Here is a 24955-nt window from a genome sequence, read left to right on the forward strand (position 1 = left end):
TGGTGTGGGCTTATTGTGGGCTAGCCCGTGCCGACCTTGCGCACTGAATACCCACATTGGGCCAATGGGCTCATGTTTGCTGGGGTGTGTGTAATCATTAAACCTCACAGTTTCTATAGAGAGATCTGGCAGTTTCTATAGTGAGATCCTGTGAGCTCTATCCGTGTGTGTGTGTGCATTTGTGTATGTGGTATTTTGGCTCCCAGCTGATTCGAGGCAGTCGTCTAATCTGGCCTACAGATGGTACATTACACTCTGCTCCTCTGGTACCACGTCAGCACTCTCTTAACTCCAATACCTGTAATGAACGCTCTGCTTAGCGCTGATATCTGAAATCCTTTTAAGGAAGCAGCAACGACAGCAGCACCTATCCCCACCGCGCTCTCTTTCTCTGGCTGAGAGTTTCCCCCATCTCGTGTTTTGTTCTCTGCTCGACAAGACTTGTGCGTGATGTTACATTTTGTGGTGAGACGTATCCGTGAGGATTTGAAGATAAGGCTGAGGAGGAGCAGAGGGGTGTAAGCGTGTGGAAACACATGGCTTACATGCTCTGAGAGGCATCTCTTGGGCTGAGACACTCAGTCTCCCAAATACTGGCTGCTCCCAACCGAGACAAAGAATGCAGATTGAGGAGCTTGGTGTGTGTGTGCTTGTGTGTCTAAATATGTGTTTGTGTGTGTGTATGTGTGTGTGTGTGTGCGTGTGTGTGCTAGTGACACATGGAAGTGGGTGGAAATTGCTTTTTGTTGGTCATTTGTATGAGTTGGGAGAGAGAGTGATATATGTTGTGTTGTGAGCGGAGGCAGTTAGAAGAAGACAGCTCTGTTAGGGGTGACAGAATGTCAGTTCACACTCTCAGTGACATCCCAATCCATTCAATATTTTATGCAGTTAGTTCAGCCTGCACACTATCAACGCATAAACACTTAATGGTGCAGATATTCACTGTTGATTTTATTACACAGTTAATCCTTGAGAGTCTATTGACACCCGTGCGTCAATCTCAGTAATATAATTTTAAAAAATTAAAAAGACCATTCAAAATCTGTCAGTTTAGCCTAGAGATTTCTGGGCTGCATCTCAATCCACCGCATCCGCCTATATCGGCCTTATGCATCTGCGGTGGAAGGTGGTCGAGCTACAGCGGTGTTTGTCAGACCATGAGATCCCGAAAATCGGTCTTCTCACAAAAACGTCTGTAGCATCCGAATGGTTTGGCCCCCACAAGCCCCACGGGACTCATCTGAAGTCAGCAACTCTGATGTGCCGATTTCTGTTTGTAATATGACTCTCACAAACACAATGTTATTCTCCGTTTTGCTCTACGACCCCAACAAGTGTCACAGGACTCATCTGAAGGTAACCAATACAAATGAATGGAAGTATGGAGGTAGTTTTGTGCCCAGAAAAATAAGGGAGGGGTTAAATATGTGTCCAAAAAAACTAAACTATTTCCTGAGTTTATATCTCCTAGATATAGGTCAGACACTTAAAAAGCTTATTCCTTATGATTTATTTTTTGACTGTCTTTTTTGCCATCTATAAATATTTTATTCAATGCGTTTCTATGGGCTATAACAGTTAGTAGTAAAGGCCAACTTCAAAAATCTAAAGCCCCAAAAGCTAAATGATAAATGTAATGGCCATCTTAAAACAATTCCATATGTTAGCTTAGTAGAATCCCCCTCCCAACGGCTTAGACTTTTAGAGGTTAAACATTGTCATTGATTCTAAAAACGGCTTTATGTGACTATGTTAAATGTAGAATAACAGCAGCAGCCAACCTGTGAGGCAGCTGAGGAATCAACAGCAGCCATCCCTAGAGGAGTAAAAGAGGGGAACATCGGAGGTGCTGCTCTAATTTGTAATCACCCAGGACTTTGATGGCAGACCTGGAGCCTGAGTCATCATGGCCCTGTATGTGTGTGTGTGCACACACTGTGATCACTTCCCCCGGACTCAGAGAGATAGACTGACATCACGCCCAGTGACTCACCCAGACTAGCCTCAGTGGGCGACAGATGAGTACTGAATCACCACAACCCAATCACTCTACTCTACTACTCTCTCATCACACTCTATGCCCCTCATCTCTTATTCTTCCCGTTTACTCTTTGCCCTCACTTCTCTTCCTTCTCACTTCTCTCCTTTACTCTACTCCTCTCTCATCACTCTCTCTCTTCTGCCTTCCCTTTTACTATTTTGTCCTCTCCCTCCCTCCCGCCTCTCCACTTTTCCTACACCCTTTCCACCCTCATAGGTCCATAGAAAACAACTGTCATAAAAGTGTAATTTGAGACCAGTTAAAAGTAACATTATATGGGTTTTATGCAACTCAGCTGGTATTATCCATTAAAACGTTTTTAAACAAATAATTTGAAATGTGCATGTAATGTGTCTTCAGATGACTGCCTCAGTGTCATGCTTAAAGCCCCAAACCCTCCTACTGTATGTTCCAGTGTTGCAGACATTCTCTGAAGCTTTTGGCAAGCTTTCATTTGAGACTCAGACATTCTGAAGGGTGGGTGATTCCATATATTGGTAATTTGCTCCTCTCCCCTGGGAGTCGCCACTTAGGGCTTTCATCTTCTCGGCTTTCTGCTTTTTCACAAACTACTTTTTCCCCACTTTCTTCCTCAGCCTTTTGAATTTTTGGCATTGTCTCCTTTTTTCTCTCTCAGAAGGCATTTCTCTTTGTGCCTCCCTTGATGTCTCTTCTCTCCAGTTAAGCACCTTCATAAGGCCCTCTCTTGTTTAATACCAGTGTCTCTCTCAGTAAAAATAGATCATAATGTATTCAGTGAATCTGCAGTTTTCAAGGGGCCAAACCAATTACCTTCTCCTTCATGAAGAATTGACAGCTGGTATGTGTACTACTAAAAACCTAAGACAGAAGGGCGAATAGGAATCAATTTTACAGTCAGATGAATTGGAGAAACATTTCCTTGTCAAAAATAATTCATCAAAGAGAAGAGACTGGCCCCACTGTAACTAGAAGACAAGGTAAAATATTATCTTCTCAATGGGAAGCTGTCCATCTGTAACGCCATCTTTCTTTTTCTTATCCGTCCCTCCCTCCCTCCCTCTCTCACCGTCCATTTGAACTTTTTCCCACCCTATCTCCCTCCATCCCTTCCTCCCTTAAAAACCCTCTTAAGACTCCCCATGCTAATTCAGTCAGCCACTTAATCAGACATATTAATCCCATATCTCTCCTGAGTTAATTCTACTCGGCAGAGAGTTTAAAAAATATATATCAGGCAGATAAGGATCCCTCCCTCCATCTGGAGCTGCATTACACAGTGTATTAAGTAACCACAGTCTGTTAATACAGTGTATTAGCGTTGTGGCTAAACCATTAAATAGACTCCATGTATGTAGTCGTACATTAGGGCAGTTAGCAACAGTTAGCATATGGCTAATATAACATGGAAGGTAATGTTCATCATGCATTGTTTTTTTGGTTTTATAGGAATGGCTGCCATTTCTGAGGTCTGGTGAGCTGTTGAGAGAGACCAGATGCAGCAGGCCTGTCAATTACATTAGAATAAGCAGGCGTTCATTTTCAATGACTGAGAAGGACATCTTGCTAAAGCGCCATAGCATTGCTTCTGGGTTAGCCTGTCTGTGTGAAAAATTATGGTGTTTTATTTGTCTGTATTACGGGCAGGGTGTCTGGTGGTTGTCAGTAGCAGTGATGACATGGAATATGTAAACACATCAAGCTGCAAATATCACACACAGACACACATATACACACGCACACACACAAACAGACACGCACACACACACACACACACCCCTCCCACACACACACACACACACTACAATACACATAGAAACCTTTGCCAGTTTCACTAAATAGTCTATAAGCACTCCAATTGTCTACAAACAAATGATGTACATGGCTGGGAAACATATTAATTACAAATTATATTAAAGTAGACATTTTGCTGTATTTTAATTTAATTAAGACACTGATCCTGTAACACAGAGAATTACCAAATCATATTCTTTGTTACAGATAAATGAATTCCCTCTTAATTCCAACTTTAAAGTCCCTAATGTGCTTTATCTCATCACCATCATCTCCCCAGACATATTTATAAGTTATTAAAATAAACCAGCATTGCTTATGAATCCCTGTCTGTATTTGTGTCACATTTACATTACATTTTAGTCATTTAGCAGATGCTCTTATCCAGAGCGACTTAGAGGAGCAATTAGGGTTAAGTGCCTTGCTCAAGGGCACATCGACAGATGTTTCACCTAGTCGGCTCAGGGATTAGAACCAGCGACCTTTCGGTTACTGGCACAACGCTCTTAACCACTAAGCTACCTGTCACGTCAAGATAGAAATAAAGCAGAACTAAAAAATGCTATGGATCACCGTCAGCTCCTAGTTATGACTCCTCTGTGATGACTATCATTGTCAGCTGGTAAAATATGTCTGCTTCTCCCCAACCTCATAGTCAACCTCATGGTGCCTTCATAGAGATAGATGTATTCAGATACAAGTCTTTCAAATGTTTCCTCGACTGGTTTTCCATTGGGGTTTGCCAATTGTTGCCTGGTCTTCAGATATTGTCCTCACACCGGGCAGACATTCTTTATTGGCTGGATTGCAAACAGTAAGTTATTGCCTCTCTTCTTCATTCCATATATTTCTCCCATTCTTGTCCCAGCTAGCACATTTGGTTCCTTGGAAGTTGTGGGAACATATGTTTTTGGTTTCACATTGGTTGTTGGAATGAATCCATACGTTTCCTGACCGGTAAAACTGATGAAAGTTTCTTAAACGTGAACATTTTGCCTGTTCTGGGAACGTTTATTTTTAGGTTGCAGGGAGGTTCTGAGAACGTTTTACTCTGGTTCCTTGAAAGTTTTCCTGGGAGGTTTATTACCGCTCTGAGAATGGAAATGATAGGTTATTTGAAGTTTTTTTGATAACTTTCACTGAATGTTTCAGTAAGACTTTTATTAACACTGCTAGCTTATTTTGGGTAAACTTTTTTGAACTCCAAGCACAGAAAGGACACATGGAAATTCATTTCCTTAGGCATTAATCATGCAAATACATACATGTTTTATTGTGACACAGCATCAGTGAGATTAAAACCTATAATCTTCTGTTCTGTATCCATGGAATTAGTCGACCGCACCATCAGGATGGAGCTAGCATACAAGGATTTTTACACATAAAAAGCTGTTCATTTTAGTCTAACAGACCCCATTTCAAAGGAAACAAGTACTCATTAAGATCAGGTGTGGCCAATTTGTGGGCACGGCCAACACACTTAACAAGATAAAGGATAGAGAGAGTTTCGTTGATGCTGAGAATGGAATGTATATGTTTTTAAATTAACATTTCTAACGTTTTCTTGTGGTTTTTATGGAAAGTTGTCTTCACATTCTGAGAAAGGAATGTATTTTTTTATATAACCTTCTTAAAATGTTCTCTGAACATTACTAAAGTTATGTTGTGTTTTTTTACGGAAGATTTTAACGTTCTCGGGACTATTTGAGAACATAACTTGAAATAGAACCATAAGGAAACCTGTAGGAAACGTTATACTGAAGTGCTGAAATTCCCACAGAAGAACGTTGTTTTTTAATGTTCTTGGAACAATCTGAGAACATTCCCAATATCAAACCAGTTGGAAAACGTTCCAAAGCCAAGCAACTATCCTGCACCGTTCCCAGAAAGTTGTGGGAAGGTTGTATGCAAAATACCCATAGGACAATCACACTCTCACCAAGCTCTTAGAAATATATGGTTCTCAGAACGTTACGTGCTAGCTGGGTTCATTATCTTCTCCACCCCAACCTCACTCATTTCCATCTACCTATATTATTCTCTCTTTCTCTCTCTCTTTCTCTATATATCTCTCTATTCCATTTTTCAGTTTTCCCCCCTTCTTTCTCTGTCTCTCTTTCACCCCCTCTTCCCTTCTTTGCTCTCTCTCCCTCCTTCTCTCTTGTTACCCGGTGGCGAGGTCAGTTTGTGTGTGCTAGCCTGGTGAGACTGCTGGTCCAGACACAGATGGATTTACCATTAGGGGATGACTAATGGTAGGCCCGGCCCATCTGATTTCAGCACTCACCGCCCCTCTGGGACCCCCTGTTTGTGGCCATGTGAGCCACCACAGCCTCGACCCCCCCCACCCAAGGCATTAATTGAACAAGCAGCTGTGTGCTCCATTGATTGGGCCTGACGAGGCTTCCTGGTAATTTCCACAGGGGGATGGAGGGTGACCTGTGGGTCAGACAGTGATAGGGTGGCCAGGGAAGTAGCAGGAGCGTAGATTGCTGACATCTCTTGATTTGTTGGACTACTACTCCTGGAGAGAGGCACCTTGTGTCCATGAGTTCAGGAGAGAACTGCTGTAATTACTTTAAGGGTTGGTAAATTCAGAGGTTGATATCAGTAGACCAAAAAACACCAGTTATTGCTGTACTTATCCCATACATAGGACCCACCATTTGACACAATCAGTTGGAGTGCCATTCACCCATAAGGAAAGCTAGAAAACATTTAATGGAAAACCAGAAATCGAAGTGAATTGCAATTTCAGAACTTTGCTGTTATGATTTTCTTTATCAATGTTCAGCGATGTTGTCATGATAACTATTCAATATATGGTCCATATATGCTGCTGTTCTTTCCATTCCTTCTCCTCCTCGGAGCATCTGCGGCACTAACCTGACCTTTCTCCATCACGTGGCTAAGCTGAGATAGACAGCATGTGCTATACCTTTCTCCTATCATTAACTATGCATAGTTCATACAGTGAACACATATCAATGTTTTGTAGTCTCGCCATCCTCCCCTGGTAGGACCCAGCCACAGAGGCAGCTTCTCCAGCTCTGGTACTCTTCTCTCTCTGACATAATGTATGCATGTTTGAATACGTATTTCTCTCTGTCCTCATTATATATAACAGATATCTCTCCGCGTTCTGATACACATTGACGCCGGATCTACATTTGATTTTGGATTCCGCGACGCGGTTGGCATCAGTTGCTGGGACCGCTGCTATCTGTCCAGAGATCCTGCCGACCAAGGGTCTTATGATGAGCTGCTTAGTGTAGGAGCTAGCCTAGCTGCCACTGTTAGATGCCTACCAAGCTAGCAGGGTTTCGTTGAGGGCTCGAACGCAGCACGCGACGCGGGTAGCCCTTGTGGCTGGGACTGCGGATTGTCCCAGGCTTGTGGCTGTCTAGATGCCTACTGTTTGTTGCTGTTTCCATCTTCCCTGTGACCTGCCCTTTCTGGAATTGTGTGGAGTAACAGCGCAGGCTACATTGCCACGATGACAAAGACCAAAGACGGTGGGAGTACCGTTGAAGACAGCGGTGTCTCTCTATCACAGGTGAAGGATCTTTTAAACGAACAAAAATAGTTCTACAAGCAGTTGTTACAACAACATGAAAATAGCTTCAAGTGTTGTGTCCAAATACTGGTGGAGTCAGCTAATAACAGAATGGACGACCTGACCAGAGAGGTCCAGGACCTAAAGAACAGTTTGCAGTTCTCCCAGGGTCAGCTCGATGAGTTTATACAGGAAAACAGCAAGATGACAACAATCTGTAGGTCATTGTGAGAGGACATTTAGTTCTGTATGTAAATCCATGATAACAAGAACAAATCAGATTATCTAGAGGGACACTCAAGGTAGAACAACATTATTGTAGACGGAATTGAAGAATCTCCACATGAGACCTGGACAGAGTCTGAGGACAAAGTGAGGGAAATGATCTTGGAGAAACTGAAGATGGACCACAGGAAGATTGAGTTGGAGTGTACCCACAGGACTGGAAAAACAACCACCGATCCAGGTGACAGGCCCAGGCCGATAGTCGTCAAGTTCCTGAGGTTCAAGGACAAGGTAGCGGTTCTGGAAAGAGCCAAGAACTTGAGGGGAATGTACATCTTCCTCAGTGAGGACTATCCTGAAGCTGTGTGCCAGAAGAAAAAATGACATCCCGGCCATGAAAGCTGCCAGAGCGCATGGGGACATTGCTTAAGTACGATATGACAGGCTCATTGTCCACCCTGAGAGAGCAAAGCCTATGGGTTCGTAACTTTAACCCCACAGCACACACACACACACTTACACACACCAACTGATTAATGAACTGCTAAATGTATGTTTTTTTTTTCTCTTGCTTTGTTTGTTATTTTCCATATTATGTTTATCTCTGAGAAGCTACCCAGGAAAGGGCTGAAAATAGCTCATATTAATATATGGAGCCTTAGAAATAAGGTTCATGAAATCAATAACTTGCTAACAACAGGTAACATTCACATATTAGCCATTTCTGAGACTCACTTCTATAATTCATTTGATGATACAGCAGTAGCAATACAAGGATATAACATCTATAGAAGAGACAGGAATGCTTATGGGGGAGGTGTTGCTATATATATTCAGAGCCATATCCCAGTAATGTTTAGAGAAGATCTCATGTCAAGTGTTATTGAAGTACTGTGGCTGCAGGTTCACCTGCCTCATCTAAAGCATTTTATTTTGGGGTGTTGCTATAGGCCACCAAGTGCTAACAGTCAGTACCTAAATCATGTGTGTGAGATGATAGATAGTGTATGTGAGGTAAACAGAAAGGTCTACTTTCTTGGGGACCTGAATATTGACTGGTTTTCGTCAAGCTGTCCGCTCAAGAGGAAGCTTCTCACTGTAACCAGTGCCTGTAATCTGGTTCAGGTAATTAATCAACCTACCAGGGTGTTTACAAACACTACAGGAACAAGATCATCCACATGTATTGATCACATTTTTACTAATACTGGAGAACTCTGTTATAAAGCTGTATCCATACCCATTGGATGCAGTGATCACAATATAGTGGCTATATCTAGGAGAACCAATGTTCTAAAAGCTGGGCCTAAAATAGTGTGTAAGAGATCATACAAAAGTTTTTGCTGTGACTCTTATGTGGATGATGTAAAACATTTGTTGGTCTGATGTGATTAATAAGGAGCATCCAGACACTGCACTTGATGAATTTATGAAATTTCTTCTTCCAATTATTGATAAACATGCACCTGTTAAGAAACTGACTGTTAGAACTGTTGAGGCTCCATGGATTCATGAGGAATTGAAAAACTGTATGGTTGAAAGAGATGGGGCAAAAGGAGTGGCTAAAAAGTCTGGCTGCACATCTGATTTACTGCAAATTGAGATATTATGTGACTAAACTTTTTAAAAAAGAAGAAGAAACTGTATTATGAAGCCAAGATCAATGATAGAAAAAAACGTTGGCGTACTTTAAATTAAATTATGGGCAAAAAGACAAATTGAACTCCATCTTCCAGCAAATCAGATGGCTTATTCTTCACAAAACCGTTTGATTTTCACCATTAATTTAATGATAAGTGGGCAAACTTAAGCAGGAAATGCCAACAACGAACAGTGAGCCATCTTATTCATGCAGAACAAAACAAACAATGAAAGAAAAGCATTGTTAGTTTGAATTTTGTAAAGTTAGTGTGGGACAGGTGGAAGAATTATCGGTATCAATCAATAATGACAAACCTCCTGGAAATTACAACTTAGATGGAAGGCTACTGAGGATTGTAGCAGACTCTATGGCCACTCCTATCTGTCATATCGTTAATCTGAGTCTAGAGAAAGGTGTTTGTCCTCAGGCCTGGAGGGAAGCCAGTTATTCCTCTACCCAAGAGTGGTAAAGCGGCCTTTACTGGTTCTAACAGCAGACCAATCAGCTTACTGCCAGCTCTGAGCAAACTGTTGGAAAAAATGGTGTTTGACCAAATACAATGCTATTTCTTTGTAAACAAATTGACAACAGACTTTCAGCATGCTTATAGAGAAGGGCACTCAACATTTACTGCACTGACACAAATTACTGATGATTGGTTGAAAGAAATTGATAATAAGAAGATTGTGGGAGCTGTACTGTTTGATTTCAGCGCAGCCTTTTATATTATTGACCGTAACCTGTTGTTAAGAAAATGTATGTTTTATGGCTTTTCAACCTCTGCCATATTGTGGATTCAGAGCTATCTATCTAATGGAATATTCTCTAATGTCAAACATGTAGGGTGTGGTGTACCGCAGGGCAGTTCTCTAGGCCCTCTACTTTTTTTCTATTTTTACCAATGACATGCCACTGGCATTAAACAAAGCCTGTGTGTCCATGTATGCTGATGATTCAACCATATACAGTGCCTTCGGAAAGTATTCTGAACCCTTGTTTTTTTCCACATTTTGTTACGTTACAGCCTTTTTCTCAAATTGATTAAATAAATAAATATCCTCAGCAATCTACACACAATACCCCATAATGACAAAGTGAAAACAGTTTTTTTGAAATTTTAGCAAATGTATTAAACCTAAAAAACAGAAATACCTGATTTACAGAAGTATTCAGACCCTTTGCTATGTGACTCGAAATTGAGCTCAGGTGCATCCTGTTTCCATTGATCATCCTTGAGATGTTTCTACAACTGAATTGGAGTCCACCTGTGGTAAATTCAATTGATTGGACATGATTTGGAAAGCAACACACCTGTCTATATAAGGTCCCAAAGTGACTGTGCATATCAGAGCAAAAACCAAGCCATGAGGTCGAAGGAATTGCCCATAGAGCTCTGAGACAGGATTTTGTCGAGGCACAGATCTGGGGAAGGGTAGAAAAACATTTCGGCAGCATTGAAGGTCCCCAAGAACACAGTGGCCTCCATCATTCTTAAATGGAAGAAGTTTGGAACCACCAAAACTCTACCTAGAGCTGGCCGCCAGGCCAAAATGAGCAATCGGGGGAGAAGGGCTTTGGTCAGGGAGGTGACCAAGCACCCAATGGTCACTCTGACAGAGCTCTTGAGTTCCTCTGTGGATATGGGAGTACCTTCCAGAAGGACAACCATCTCTGCAGCACTCCACCAATCAGGTCTTTATGGTAGAGTGGCCAGATGGAAGCCACTCCTCAGTAAAAGGCACATGACAGCCCGCTTGGAGTTTGCCAAAAGGCACCTAAAGACTCTCAGACCATGAGAAACAAGATGATTTGGTCTGATAAAACCAAGATTGAACTCTTTGGCCTGAATGCCAAACGTCACATCTGGAGGAAACCTGGCACCATCCAATTTGCAAAAAAAAAAAAACATGTTTTTGCTTTGTCATTATGGGGTATTTTGTTTAGATTAATAAGGGGGGAAAAAACTATTTAATCCATTTTAGAATAAGGCTGTAACACCACAAAATGTGGAAAAAGTAAAGGCTCTGAATAACTTCAGAATGCACTGTACGTGTCAGCAACCACAGCTAACGAGGTCCCTGAAACTCTTAACAAGGAGTTGCAGTCAATTTCGGAATGGGTGGGCAGTAATAAACTGGTCCTGAACATCTCTAAAACTAAGACCATTGTATTTGGTACAAATCATTCCCTATGCTCTAGACCTCAGCTGAATATGGTAATGAATGGTGTGGCTGTTGAACAAGTTGAGGAGACTACATTTCTTGGTGTTACCTTAGATTGTAAACTGTCATGGTCAAAATGTATAGATTCAATGGTTGTAAAAATGGGGAGAGGTACAGTATGTCCATAATAAAGAGATGTTCTGCTTTTTTGACACCACACTCCACAAAGCAAGTCCTGCAGGCTCTAGTTTGGTCTTATCTTGATTATTGTCCAGCCATGTTGTCAAGTGCTGCTAAAAAAAAGACCTAGTTAAGCTGCAGCTGACCCAGAAGAGTGGCACGTCTTGTTCTTCATTGTAATCAGAGGGCTACTATAAATGCTATGCATGTCAGTCTCTCTTGGATAAGAGTTGAGGAGAGACTGACTGCATCACTTCTTCTTTTTATAGAAACATTGTGTTGAAAATTCCAAATTGTTTGCATAGGTTACACACAGCTCTGACACACACATTTAGTTACACACAGCTCTGACACACACATTTACCCCACCAGAAATGCCACCAGGGGTCTTTTCATAGTCCCCAAATCCAGAACAAATTCAAGAAAGCGTACAGTATTATATAGAGCCATTACTTCATGGAACGCCCTTCCATCTCATATTGATCAAATGAACAGCAAACCTGGTTGATTTTTTATATATCAAATCAAATCAAATCAAATTGGTCACATACACTTGTTTAGCAGATGTTATTGCGGGTGTAGTGAAATGGTTGTGCTTCTAGCTCCAACAGTGCAGTAATATCTAACAAGTAATATCTAACAATTTCACAACATATACCCAATACACACAAATCTAGTAAGGAATGGAATTTTGGAATATATACATATATGGACAAGCAATGACAGAGCAGCATGGACTAAGATACAGTAGAGTATTATAGAATAGAGTAGAATACAGTGTATACATATGAGATGAGTAGTGCAAGATATGCCAACATTATTAAAGTGACTAGTGTTATAAAGCAACAACTCACGGCACAACGACTCTCCCCTATTTTACTTAGATATGTTGTGTGTATGTGTTGATATGTAGGCTATCTGTGCCATTTTTAAATGTATGTAGTTCTGTCCCTGACCTGTTTGTCTATTAATGTTCTGTATTATGTCATGTTTCATGTTCTGTGTGACCCAGGAAGAGTAGCTGAGGCTTTCGCAAAAGCTAATGGGGATCCTAATAAAATACCAAATACCCAAAATTATGCAGTGTTTTGTCAAAGTAGGAGGTGTGTGTGTGTGTGTGTGTGTGTGTGTGTTATAGAGATATAGTTGTTGATGATGATGGCGATGTTGATGATTAGCGTGGCAATGCCCATATCCATCATCTTCTTTGTGTGCATAATTAGTCACTCTTAGTTGAGTATTAGCTTTGTAGCGTCAGCTAGCTCCAGAGAGAGAGGGAGAGATGGAGAGATGCACTGGATTGGGCCCTCAGGGAGTGTATTATGTATTGAGTTCTTTGTTGTACACACTAGCACAAATATTCTCTCTCTCTCTCTCAAACACACACTCATACACACACGCTCACACAGACAAAGACACACACAAACACACACTCACACACATACACACACGAGACACTGTGCTCTGGGATATGTTTACCCAAGGTCTTACAGCCATTAGCTGGCAGGCCCTGCATATAATGCAACAGTAATGTGAAACAGAGCTCACTGGGCCGTGCAGCATGGAGGAGATAGGAAGAATGAGCGAAAACCCTGACCAGGGCTCCATCTCAATAGTCTACAGTGGTCTCCTTGCCTTCATCTGCTCTGTGGTGAAGGATCTGGACAGGTGAGTGCAAGTGCCTGGTAGAGGTCAACCATATTGCTGACATCTGTTCTGTGTTTTCAGAACAGAACAGTGCAGATGATAGTGAGAAGACTAGGAGAGGAAGCCACTGTAGACTATTGAGATACAGCCCGGGTCTACGGACCCCCCAGTCTGAAAACAAAGACAGGGGTCAGGAAAGGGTGCCGCTTTTATATTCCAGAGGATCAAATACTCCCTTATTTACACTCACCCCTTAGCACTAATGGATGGAGAGGTGGACAGATAGAGAGCTTTATCTGTGTTTTTTTCCCCTCTATAATTTATTCAGCGGGCGGATCCTCTTTCCTCTCCTCTCTCTGTGTGTGGTTGGTTGTGAATGTCCCCTGTCCCTGGGGTATGTGAAGCAGCCCACCCCCCACTGAGTAGAAAGCCTGCTTTTTGGTCCAGCTGGACGGTCACTCCCCCAGTTAAGCAGTTTTGTAAAGCTTCGTTCCTGAAAAGCACGGAAACCTGCCTAAGCAGAGAGGAGAGGGAGAGGAGGAGGAGGAGGAGGGAGGGGGCAGGAGAACCAGGAATGTAGAGAGATTTTGGGAGAAGGAAGGGGTTTGGAGGGGTATTCCTGTGTAGCTCAGTTGGTAGAGCATGGCGCTTGCAACGCCAGGGTTGTGGGTTTGATTCCCACGGGGGGCCAGTATGAAAAAAAAAATATATATATATGCACTCACTAACTGTAAGTCGCTCAAGATAAGAGTGTCTGCTAAATGAGTAAAATGTAAAAAAATGTAAATGTATTCTACATGACCAAAAGTATGTGGACACCTGCTCGTCGAACATCTCATTCCAAAATCATGGGCATTAATATGTAGTTGGTCCCCCCTTTGCTGCTCTAACAACCTCCACTATTCTGGGAAGGCTTTCCACTAGATGTTGGGACATTGCTGCGGGGACTAGCTTCCATTCAGCAACAAGATTATTAGTAAGGTCGGGCACTGATGTTGGACGATTAGGCCTGGTTTGCAGTCGGCGTTCCAATTCATCCCGATGGGGTTGAGGTTAGGGCTCTGTGCAGGACAGTCAAATTATTCTACACTGATCTCGACAAACCATTTCTGTATGGACCACACTTTGTGCACGGGGGCACTGTCATGCTGAAACAGGAAAGGGCCTTCCCCAATCTGTTGCCACAAAGTTGGAAGCACAGAATAGTCTAGAATGTCATTGTATGCTGTACTGTTGAGATTTCCCTTCACTGGAATTAAGGGGCCTGAACCATGAAAAACAGCCCCTGACCATTTTCCGTCCTCCGCCAAACTTTACATTTGACACTATGCATTGGGGCAGGTAGCGTTCTCCTGGCATCCGCCAAGCCCAGATTAGTCCGTCAGTCTGCCAGATGGTGAAGCGTGATTCATCTTTCCACTGGTCCATGGTCCAATGGCGGCAAGCTTTACACCACTCAACGCTTGGCATTGCGCATGGTGATCTTAGGCTTGTGTGCGGCTGTTCGGCCATGGAAACTCATTTCATGAAGCTCCCAATGAGCAGTTCTTGTGCTGACGTTGCTTCCAGAGGCAGTTTGAACTCGGTAGTGAGTGTTGCAACCGAGGACAGACGATTTTTTGCACTCAGCTTCAGCACTCGGCGGTCCCGTTCTGTGAGTTTGTGTGGCCTACCACTTCGCGGCTGTGCCGTTGTTGCTCCTAGACGTTTCCACTTCACAATAACAGCATTTGCAGTTGACCGGGGCAGCTCTAGCAGGGCAGAAATTTGATGAACTGACTTGTTGGAAAGGTGGCATCCTATGACGTTGCCACGTTGAAAGTGACTGAGCTCTTCAGTAAGGCCATTCTACTGCCAATGTTTGTCTATGGAGATTGCATGTATGTGTGCTCGATTTTATACACCTGTCAGGAACGGGCGTGGCTGAAATAGCCGAATCCACTAATTTGAAGGGGTGTCCACATACTTTTGTATATATAGTGTATTAATTATTTTTGTCAGGTGGTTGGATAAGATTCTTATATTTTCCACTTGTTTAACACTACATGAGCCGAGTTAATCATTTTTGACTCAATATGAATAAAAAAATGCAAATATCTCTGCCATTTTTAAAGTCATGCCCCCCTCCGTCCTTGACTTTTACTAAATAAGTATATTTAATACACGTATGTTGTAAGAATTTTGATATCAGAAACAGAATTTCTGTCATATGCAGTTTTAAGAGGACGTGTAATTGTTTTCGCCGGAGCGCCAAACCAAAAAGTGACTTTTTCTAATCCTCCTACAGAGTCACATGCAGGTAAGACATTTTGATTCCTGTATATATACTGAACAAAAATATAAACGCAACATGCAACAATTTTACTGAGTTACAGTTCATATAAGGAAATCAGTCAATTGAAATAAATTAGACCATAATCTATGGATTTCACATGACTGGGCAGGGGCACAGCCATGGGTGGGCCTGGAAGGGCATAGGCCCATCCACTTGGGAGCCAGGCCCATCCACTTGGCAGCCAGGCCCACTCACTGGGGAGCCAGGCCCAGCCAATCAGAAGGAATTTTTACCCACAAAAGTGCTTTATTACAGACATAAATATTCAGTTTCATCAGCTGCCCAGGTGGCTGGTCTCAGACGATCCTGCAGGTGAAGAAGCCGGACGTGGAGGTCCTGGGCTGGCGGGGTTACACAGGGTCTGCAGTTGTGAGGCAGGTTGGACGTACTGCCACATTTTTGAAAACAACGTTGGAGCCAGCTCATGGTAGAGAAATCAACATTAAATTCTCTGGCAACAGGTCTGGTGGACATTCCTGCCATCAGCATGCAAATTGCACACTCCATCAAAACTTGAGACATCTGTGGCATTGTGTTATGTGACAAAACTGCACATTTTAGAGTGGCCTTTTATTGTCCCCAGCACAAGGTGCACCTGTGTAATGATCATGCTGTTGATATGTCACACCTGTCAGATGGATGGATTATCTTGGTAAAGGAGAAATGCTCACTAACAGGGATGTAAACAAATGTGTGCACAACATTTTTAGAGAATGTTTTTGTGCATATGGAACATTTCTGGGATCTTTTATTTCAGCTAATGAAACATGGGACCAGCACTTTACATGTTGCATTTACATTTTTGTTCAGTATAGTATCAGAAAGATCCGATTGTGAGGTTCCAAAACCCTTACCATTGCCAAGTAACTCAAAATTTTAGAGATGAGCTCTATTTCAGAAGATGACTTTTTCCAAGAATCAGTGCTTGACTTGGGCTGAAAAGGTGCCGGGACTCATTTTGGGTATCGGTATTGTTTACATTTAGGAGCAGGAGCTCCACAATACTTTTGAGCCTATATTCTATAAGACGTGCAGGAGCTCAAGCAGTAGAACATTTTGAGGTGCCGGTACTCAGCTCCGGTGAGCTCCTGCCCAAGTCAAGCACTTCCAAGAATAACCATTGTTCCATGCTCCACACGTGAGAATGCTGCAACAGATAGCCTACAGTGACATAAACTAATTTAATGCTATTGTGTTCTTAGATTATATATTTTTTCTCATATGCTGATGTTACCCAAGACCTTTATAAACCCAACCAAAATATAATTGTTCTTATAGCATAATGAAATGTATCTATTAGACTGTTAGAATGTTTAAGTCAAAATGACTTAAACGAGGCCTGGCCTGTTTTTTTATTTATTATTATTTATTTAATTTTTACCCCCCTTTTTCTCCCCAATTTCGTGATTACGATATTTTCTCATCGCTGCAACTCCTCAACGGGCTCGGGAAAGACGAAGGTTGAGTCATGGGTCCTCCGAAACATGACCCGCCAAACCGCGCTTCTTAATACCCGATCGAACCCCAGGCTGTAGTGACGCCGCAACACTATGATGCAGTGCCTTAGACCGCTGCGCCACTCGGGAGGTGAGGCCTGGCTTTTCTAGTGTTAAAGAGATTCTCCGGTAGTTTTGTATACTATTTTGCCAGTAGTTCTGAAAGTAGCGCTCACGAGCCAAAAGTGTTCCCAAAAATTGCATACCACATCATACTTTTGCAGATATGTGCACCACATCATTGCTCTTTCTCTCGTTCTGCTGTTTGTGCATCTTGCTAGCTGTCACTCAAATGCCGAGGGTCTGAAGCTCATTGACTAGAACTCAAATTGCTAGGGGGCTGGCCCAAATGGGGGAAAATGTAGGTTAAATGGCGCAGCATAGATTCCAGAAAAATTGTTGCTTTCAAACCAATGATTTTGTGGCTAAGTAAGACTAATTCTGCTCATAGATTATGCATGTATGAGCTACACATTGACACACCCAGCCCTTACTTGACCCCAAAGTACAAGAGCATGATTTTGATGAAAACCGGATCAGTCTGCCAACATGGTCTGCAGCCATACTCGATATAGGCCTAGCCAGTGTTACGTGTCGGTAATGTATTTTTAATTTAAAGGTCTATAGCTGGAGTGGGATGTACTAATATGAGTCGCTGCGATTCCATGCCTATCTGGTAGAACATTTGCATTCGCTAAGCCCTTGCTTTGGCGGTACTACACTCACCCCGCTTCAACAAAGACCTTGGCACCCTCGCTGCGATACCAATGCCCTCCGCTAGCCGCCGTTGCCAAGTGAGGAGACCACGTAACTGAGTGTCATCCAAGCAGCTTGTCATTGTAAACACAGCCATTCTTTTTTTATTTTCTTTAAGTATTTATATTGAGTAATTTTTTCCTCTCTTCTCTTTTCAGGGTGAGCCAGCTGCCGAAAACGAGCAAACGTGAGGATGTGGAGAAACCAGAGGGACTGCGAATGAGTTGGCAGGTGAGAGCAAAACGAGAGAAAAGGACAACCAGGGCTACAGGCTGATGCTTGATCATCCTGATCCTCAGGGCCTGATTCTGCTATATATGATGAGGAGGGGAGTTTGAGTTACAGGGATATTCCTTCATTGCCATGGCATGTTCAATGGTATGGCTTAGAAACTATGATGGGTTTTGGGATGGTCTTTGCCAAGTACACTCTTAGAAAAGAAGGTGCTATCTAGAACCAAAAAGGGTTATTTGACTGTCCCCATAGGAGAACCGTTTGAAGAATCCCTTTTGGTTCTAGGTAGAACTCTGTTGGTTTCCATGTATAACCCTTTCCACAAAGGGTTCTACCTGGAACCAAAAAGGGTTATCCTATGGAGACAGCTGCATAACTCTTTTGGAACCCTTTTTCTAGGAGTGTAGTGGCATCCTATCACAATGAAATGGATATCTTAGTTCCAAAAATCTTCCCACCAAAGCATACAGTAACACCAAATGTCCTCTAATTAGTTACTCATTGTGGAAGTATGATTATGTAACATCTCTTAAAGCAGAAAAAACTAGTATCATGTTCCAGTATTCTACTTATGTTTACTAAGCAGGTTAATGTTGTCTATAGTTAGCCACTTGATAAGTAACTCTCCTTAGCTCTTTGATAGCAATACTTGATAGCAATACATGTTTCTTCATTGTCTGTGTTGTCCCCTCTGTAATGGTGCTGCTGTGTTAGACAGATGAATAATAGCTAACAAGTGTTCCAGACTCACCCCAACTCTGCAGTCCCCTGGGACACAGCTCAGGTCAGCTGATTAAAAAGATAACGAGTTGGTTTAATAGATGTATGTTTTCTTCTGCAATATGTGGTCTTTTCCTCCAGACCGCAGGAGGAAGTCATTATATAAATAACAGATTGCGACATTGAAGGGTGAATGCTTCCCATCCCAACCCACTGGGCAAAAACTGGTTTAATCAACGTTGTTTCCATGTCATTTCAACAACAAAATAATATGTGATAATTGATTGGATTTGCAAAAAGTAATCAACGTAAGGTAATTGTGTCTTTTTTTCACCCAACTTTTTACCTAAATCCAATGACAAGGTGTATTTTTTGGGGGGTTTCACATTGAATTCACATTAGTTGACAACTACCAAAATGTAAATCAAAACTAGACGTTGAACTGACGACTGTGCTTGGTGGGAAGTTGTTTTAGCCTTCTTGATGTGTTGTTGACTCAAACAGCATGTTGATTAAGCTCACTTTATTAAACGAGACAAGTAAGACTTAGTACACATCCTCTCAGAGGCTCAAATTAGCTTTTTTGGCACCACCCTCAGACAATTCTCATTTGTACACCAGATCCTGATGGATTGAAGCTAATTAGCATGTTATTTGGATTGGTTGTCTGGGTTGATTGATCAGCTATGAAACTAGCAGACAGATTATTAACATTACTTGCATCATTTCTGATCCCCCTTGTCTTTTGTTAGTTTTTTTGTAGTTGAAGTGTGCGTGTGAGTGTGTGTGTGTGTGTTTCAATATATGTGTATCTGTGTGCTCCTCTTGTGTGTTACTGATTGGCTAAAAGCAGAACCAAAAGGAGCTCAGCTGTAGCGCAATAACAAACATCAGTGTCATTGCTTAAATGTCCCCCAGCGCGTTTGAAAGGTAAACCTGGCAGAACACAAACAATAGCACCGGTGCATACTGAACGGGGCACAGGGCATGAGAGAGCACCTGGAGCCCAATTAGTTGTTATTAACTTAATAAAGGCACTCTATCGTGGGAATGACACTTCTTCATCCCCACAGGGCCACAGGCTTGGTGTCTGGATTGCTCAGTTAACTGTACTGCATCTCTGGATCTCTTTTTGTCTTCCTCCACTCCTCTGAAGGTGTGTTGTAGCTCATTCAGCATGAGTCATTAAGTTCACTAACGGACACTTCAAGATGAAAACAACCATGAAAAAATAACTCTGGTTTATATGCTGAAACAGAAATGCATGTAGTTGTTACTGTACCATGCTAATCCACACACACACACACACACACAGGATGCACACAGGACACACAACTGGGGCTTTCTTCCTTGCCTATGTGATAGAGATCTTTGGACATTGATTGTGAAATTCAATGTATAGGGATATTGATTTAGACCGAAACTCTTTGGACATTGATTGTAAAATGAAATGTGTAGGGAGATTGATTTATACCGATAAATATCAACTGTGTGATTTTTGCAAAAACTGAAATATGACATTTACATAATTATTCAGACCCTTTACTCAGTACTTTCTTGAAGCACCTTTGGCAGCAATTACAACCTTGAGTCTTATTGGGTATGACGCTACAAGCTTGGCACACCTGTATTTGGGGAGTTTCTCCCATTCTTCTCTGCAGATCCTCTCAAGCCCTGTCAGGTTGGATGGGGAGTGTTGCTGAACAGCTATTTTCAGGTCTCTCCAGAGATGTTCGATCGGGCTCTGGCTGGGCTTCTCAAGGACATTCAGAGAATGTTCACGAACCCACTCCTGCGTTGTCTTGGCTGTGTGCTTAGGGTTGTTGTCCTGTTGGAAGGTGAATCTTTGCCCCAGTCTGAGATCCTGAGCGCTCTGGAGCAGGTTTTCATCAAGGATCTCTCTGTACTTTGCTCTGTTCATCTTTGCCTCAATCCTGACTAGTCTCCCAGTCCCTGCCTCTGAAAAACATCCCCACAGCATGATGCTTCTATCACCATGCTTCACCGTAGCGATGGTGCAAGGTTTCCTCTAGACATGACGCTTGGCGTTCAGGCCAAAGAGTTCAATATTGGTTTCATCAGACCAGAGAATCTTGTTTCTCATGGTCTGAGAGACTTTAGGTGCCTTTTGGCATACTCAAAGTGGGCTGTCATGTGCCTTTTACTGAGGAGTGGCTTCCGTCTGGCGCTCTACCATAAAGTCCTAATTGGTGGAGTGCTGCAGACATGGTTGTCCTTCTGGAAGGTTCTCCTATCTCCACAGAGGAACTCTAGAGCTCTGTCAGAGTGACCATCAGGTTATTGATCACCTCTCTGACCAAGGTCCTTCTCCCCCGATTGCTCAGTTTGGCCGGATGGCCAGCTCTAGGAAGAGTCTTGGTGGTTCCAAACTTCTTCCATTTCAGAATGATGGAGGCCACTGTGTTCTTGGGGACCTTCAGTGCTGCAGAAGTTTTTTGGTACCCTTCCCCAGATCTGTGCCTCAGCACAGTCCTGTCTCGGAGCTCTACGGAAAATTCCTTCGGCTTCATGGCTTGGTTTTCGCTCTGACATGCACTGTCAACTGTGGGACCTTATATAGACAGGTGTGTGCCTTTCCAAGTAATTTCCAATCAATTGAATTTACCACAGGTGGACTCCAATCAAGTTGTAGAAACATCTCAAGGATGATCAGTGGAAACAGGATGCACTTGAGCTCAATTTCGCGTCTCATAGGAAAGGGTCTGAATACTTATGTAAATAAGGTTTTTTAGCAACAATTTCTAAAAACATGTTTTCACTTTGTCATTATGGGGTATTGTGTGTAGATTGCAGAGGATTTGCATTTATTTAATCAATTTTAGAATAAGGCTGTAATTTAACAAAACATGGAAAAAGTCAAGGGGTCTGAATACTTTCCGAATGCACGGTAATTTACTTAGGTATTCACACCCTTGAGTCAATACATGTTAGAATCACATTTGGCAGCCATTACAGCTGTGAGTCTTTCTGAGTTAGTCTCTAAGAGCTTTGCACACCTAGATTGTGAAATATTTGCACCTTATTCCTTTTAAATATTTATATAATATAAGTTCTGTCAAGTTGGTTGTTGATCATTGCTAGACAGTCATTTTCAAGTCTTGCCACATATTTTCAAGCCGATTTTAAGTGAAAACTGTAACCAAGCCACTCAGGAACATTCGATGTTGTCTTGGTAAGCAACTCCAGTGTATATTTGGCCTTGTGTTTTAGGTTACTGTCCTGCTGAAAGGTGAATTAATCTCCCAGTGTCTGTTGGAAAGCAGACTGAACCAGGTTTTCCTCTAGGATTTTGCCTGTGCTTAGCTCTATTGCATTTATTTGTATCCTAAAAACTCCCTAGTCAAGCATACCCATAACATGATGCAGCCACCACCATGCTTAAAAATATGAAGAGTGGTACTCAGTGATGTGTTGTGTTGGATTTGCCCCAAATATAACGCTTTGTATTCTGGACATGAAGTGCATTTCTTTGCCAATTCTTTTGCAATTTTACTTTAGTGCCTTACTGCAAACAGGATGCATGTTTTGGAATATTTGTATTCTGTACAAGCTTCCTTCTTTTCACTCTGTCATTTAGGTTAGTATTGTGGAGTAACTACAATGTTGTTGATCCATCCTCAGTTTTCTCCTATCACAGCCATTAAACTCTGTAACTGTTTTAAAGTCACCATTGTCCTCATGGTGAAATCCCTGAGCGGTTTCCTTCCTCTCTGGCAACTGAGTTAGGAAGGACGCCTACATCTTTCTAGTGACTGGGTGTATTCATACACAATCCAAAGTGTAATTTATAACTTCACCCTGCTCAAAGGGATATTTAATGTCTACTTTTTCTTTACCCATTTACCAATAGGTGCCCTTCTTTGTTAGGCATTGGAAAACCTCCCTGGTCTTTGTGGTTGAATCTGTGTTTGAAATTCACTGCTCAACTGAGGGACCTTACAGATTATTGTATGTGTGGGGAACGGAGATGGGGCAGTCTTTCAAAAATCATGTTAAACACTATTATTGCACACAGAGTGAGTTCATGCAACTTATTATGTGACTTGTTAAGCATATTTTCACTCCTGAACATTTTTAGGCTTGCCATAACAAAGTGGTTGAATACTTATTGACTCAAGACATTTCAGCTTTTCATTTTTTATTAATTTGTAAACATTTCTAAAAACATAATTCCACTTTGACATTATGGGGTATTGTGTGTAGGCTTCTGACACAATATTTAAATGTAACCCATTGTAAATTCAGGCTCCAACACAACAAAATATGGAAAAAGTCAAGGGGTTGAATTTATTTGAATTTATTTTGGGTAACAGACACATACAACAAAATGTACAATGTGGACCCAGAGGATTTCACTTGAAAGTATTAATAAAAACGCTTGTTTCCAAAGTGGTCCTCGATGGTAAAACAATAACACATATAATGATTAAAAGAAAAGACAAAATTTACAAACAACCATAAATACATTCATTTATATTGACATCCTAAAAAGTGACACTATTCACTGCACTTTCCTTAACCTTAAAAATCAACCATATTAATTTCACATTAAAACAATCTATTCATTGCACATCATACCTATCATTCAAATAAATACACCTGACCAGCAGTAGGGGGCACAAGGGGCAGTGGAGTGATTTATCTTACTTAGACAACCTTGTCCAAATGAAAACCTTTGCCTGCTTTTTAAAGCCATTTCTACTTTTTCTTTGCTTGATCTCCAAGGGGAGGCTATTCAATAGACAAATGTCTGTATAGAAAAATGTGCTCCTCACTGTACTGTTTACTCTTGGGATTTTGCAAGACATAACACTAGCTCTGGTATTGTAACTGTGTTGGTTATAGACCATATCAATGTGGTTTTTCATATAACCTGGGGCACGATCATTTAAGATGTCAAACATATGATTAAGTTTAAGTTGGTCTGCTCTGGACTCCAAAGGCAACGAGCCCACCTCCCGGAACTCCTGTACCCCTATGTGGGTCCAGGGGGGGACATTCAGCATATACCTGATTATTTTGCATAACCTACATTATTTTGCATAACCTGCATTCTTCAGCTTTTTTGATAGCCCACTATACCAAGCAGAGCAGGCATAATCAAAATGACACTGAATCAAGGTTGAGACAAGCAGTTTCTTAACTTTGATGTTAAAATATCTAGTGTTATGATATGAACATGTATATTTGTTCACCATTTTAGAAATAATTTTAGCAGCAATCAGGTCTCCAGAAAGGGATTGATCTAGGGACACACCAAGATAAGTTACACTTGTTTTAGATACAATCTCCTTGCCTGCACAGTTTACCTTTATCTTGTCAGCCCTAAGCAATCTACGCTTTGTTCCAAACATAATCGATTCGTTTTTTCCCAAATGTAGCGACAATTTATTGTCAGTCAACCAATCTCTAACAAAATGCAATTCCTTATTCAGGGTCTCCTCTATGTAAACTGTATCCTTCCCTGATACCAGTATGGCTGAGTCATCAGCATAAAGCAGGAGTTTGCACTTTACTGTATCTGGCATATCATTAACGTATATAAGAAATAAGAAAGGCCATAAAATGTATCCCTGCAGAACTCCACAGGATATTTCTTTGGCCTCTGACAGAACATCACCAACATTACATACTTGTGTTCTGTTGGTCAGATAAGACCTAAACCAATTCACTGCTACATCATTTAGACCCATGCATTTCGGTTTCATCAGGAGAATATCACAGTGTCAAAAGCTTTCTGCAAGTCTAACATGACCATACCTGTGTAGTTCCCCTTCTCACTTTCCTGCTTGATGTGGTCAAAATTGTGGATAAGGTAAGTATCAGTGGAATGAGCTATTCTAAAGCCAGATTGGAGTTCATAAAGAAGTTTGTGCTCGAGAAGGTATCCCTCAAGTTGATTAAAAACGAATCTCTCAACAACTTTGGATAAGGTGCTGAGGATCGACACAAGCCTGTAGTTTCCTACATTTGTTTTACTGCTGTTCTTGTGGAGCAGAACCACCCGGGCTGTTTTGAGATAATTGGGAAATGTACCACTACTAATAGAAAGGTTTACAATATGCATTATAATTTTAGCAATGACACAAGCACTATCCTTTATGAATCTTGCACAAAGGTTATCTAGCCCAGTTGCTTTGTTTGTGCTCATTAAGCATAGTAGA

At 41.7% G+C, this 24955-nt stretch overlaps 1 protein-coding gene across 1 annotated transcript in view; it reads left to right on the top strand.

Moving 5' to 3' along the window:
* LOC121576403 (leucine-rich repeat-containing protein 4C) overlaps positions 1-24955 on the top strand; it is a 138684-nt gene that overhangs the window by 72623 nt on the left and 41106 nt on the right. Inside the window, exon 2 of the mRNA XM_041889508.2 lies at positions 17975-18047. The gene's annotated coding sequence lies outside the window, so the exon portion shown is untranslated. The remainder of the gene's footprint in view (positions 1-17974; positions 18048-24955) is intronic.

The sequence above is a fragment of the Coregonus clupeaformis genome, chromosome 11, assembly GCF_020615455.1.
Source record: "Coregonus clupeaformis isolate EN_2021a chromosome 11, ASM2061545v1, whole genome shotgun sequence".
In the NCBI taxonomy this organism is placed as follows: Eukaryota; Metazoa; Chordata; class Actinopteri; order Salmoniformes; family Salmonidae; genus Coregonus; species Coregonus clupeaformis.